This window comes from Sorex fumeus, unplaced genomic scaffold, assembly GCF_029834395.1.
Source record: "Sorex fumeus unplaced genomic scaffold, SorFum_2.1 ptg000086l, whole genome shotgun sequence".
Lineage (NCBI taxonomy): Eukaryota > Metazoa > Chordata > Mammalia > Eulipotyphla > Soricidae > Sorex > Sorex fumeus.
The window spans coordinates 661,419-663,625 of NW_026606143.1; the positions used below are offsets into that span (position 1 = coordinate 661,419).

The window sequence follows — 2,207 nt, forward strand, 5'->3', positions numbered from 1 at the left end:
TATTTGCAACTGTTCTCAGGAATTGTTACACATATGTGGCATAAAATTGGCATACGTGCTAAATAACAAATGGTTTGGCTATGTATGTTGGAAATTAATATTCTGGGCTTAATTGGAATGATGAGCACACTTGTGTGCTAGCTTTTTCTTCTGTAATTTTTACCAGTTTGCTTCGACGAAGATAGGAGGTATGTGATATGTGACTCAAAAGAATGGACAGATCTGTAATGCATTCTGCACAAAAATCACTCCAGAGACAATTGGAACTATGATATTCAGCTAAATGTTCATATAGTTTAAATATGCATTTATTCCTAAGTAATACCAAGGAAATGACTCCTATAAGAAGCTTGTAGGGGCTGAAGCGATAGCACAGCTGGTAGGGCATTTGCCTTGCACACGGCTGACCCGGGTTCGATTCCCAGCATCCCATATGGTACCCTGAGCACCGCCAGGGGTAATTCCTGAGCGCAGAGCCAGGAGTGACCCCTGTGCATTGCCGGATGTGACCCAAAAAGCCAAAAAAAAAAAGAAGAAGAAGCTTGTAGCAGAAATTTGTATGGTTGTGAGCAGAAAAACCTAGAACAAGGAAATGAAAATAATTTGAGGGTGCGTAAATATTGTGATAGTGAAGGCTTTATGGGAGATAAATTTAAAAACTGAAGGAAATCCCTGGGACTGAGGTGAAATGCATTTTGCACAAAATAGAAAATACAGAAAATCACACTTCTGATACAACTTTTTTTGGGGGGTGGTGCAGTGTATCTTTATTGATAGTACATGACAAAGTGGGGCTCTCTATGCCCCTCCCCTTCTTCCCGGGGTCGGGATGGAAACTCGAGGTCGGGAGGTGCTCAGTGTGTTGGGTGTGAGGGTGAAGGACTCTCCAGCAGTGGAGGGCTTCATGCTTCCTCTTAGTGCTCTGGCTGGGGCAACTGGTACTGCTGGTAGGGGCCCCTACTCCTCGGAGGCCATGTGGACCATGAGGTCCACCACCTAATTGGTGTAGTTGAACTCATTGTCGTACCAGGAAATGAGCTTGACAAAGTGGTTTTTGAGGGCCATACCTGCCCCAGCATCGAAGGTGGAAGAGTGGATGTCACTGTTAAAGTCGCAGGAAACAACCTGGTCCTCGGTGTAGCCCAGGATACCCTGCGAGGCCTGTTTCACCACTTTCTTGATGTCGTCATATTTGGCAGCTTTCTCCAGGCGGGCAGGTCAGATCCACCACGGACACGTTGGGGGTGGGGACATGGAAGGCCATGCTGGTCAGCTTCCTGTTCAGCTCTGGGATGACCTTGGCCATGGCCTTGGCGTCGCTGGTGGTGGCGAAGATGATGTTCTGGGCTGCCCCTCGGCCGTCATGCCAGAGTTTCCTAGAGGGGTTGTCCACGGTCTTCTGGGTGGCAGTGATGGTGTGGATGGTGGTCATGAGCCCCTCCATGATGCCGAAGTTGTCATTGATGACCTTGGCTAGGGGCGCCAAGCAGTTGGTGGTGCAGGAGGTGTTGCTGACAATCTTGAGGGAGTTGTACTTCTCGTGGTTGACGCCCATCAAAAACATGAGGGCGTCGGCAGAGGGGGCCAAGATGATGACCCTTTTGGCACCGCCTTTCAGATGGGCCCCAGCCTTGTCCATGGTGGTGAAGACCCCAGTGGACTACAGAACGTACTCGGCACCGGCCTCACTCCATTTGATGTTGGTGGGATCTCGCTCCTGGAAGATGGTGATGGGCTTCCCGTTGATGATGAGCTTTCCGTTCTCGGCCTTGACAGTGCCGTTGAACTCGCCATGAGTGGAATCATACTGGAACATGTATACCAGGTAGTTGAGGTCAATGAAAGGGTCATTGATGGCCACAATTTCCACTTTGCCAGAGGTGCGGGCAACCGTGGTCACCAGGCAGCCAATAGGGCCAGATCCGTTCATGCCGACCCTGACCATCATCGCAGGATGTGGCTGGCTCTGCAGGAGAAGAGGTTGCTTCTGTCCGACTGGGAGGAGCAGAGAACCCTGATACAACTTTTAATAAAAGTAATTTCTCTATGATATGGAATAATTTAGAATGTTGTATCTTGAATACTTTCTTAATTAAAGGAAATAAATAAATAAATAAATAAAGGTGAGGTGTAAAGCCCTGTCTGAGACAGAGAAGTATCTTCCCTTTTTTTCTTAGCACAATAATTCCAAAATATGCTATTATATG

At 47.8% G+C, this 2,207-nt stretch overlaps 1 pseudogene; it reads right to left on the minus strand.

Moving 5' to 3' along the window:
- Positions 1-957: 957 nt before the first annotated feature.
- On the minus strand, positions 958-1,945 carry LOC130039312 (glyceraldehyde-3-phosphate dehydrogenase-like; annotated as a pseudogene).
- Positions 1,946-2,207: the final 262 nt, after the last annotated feature.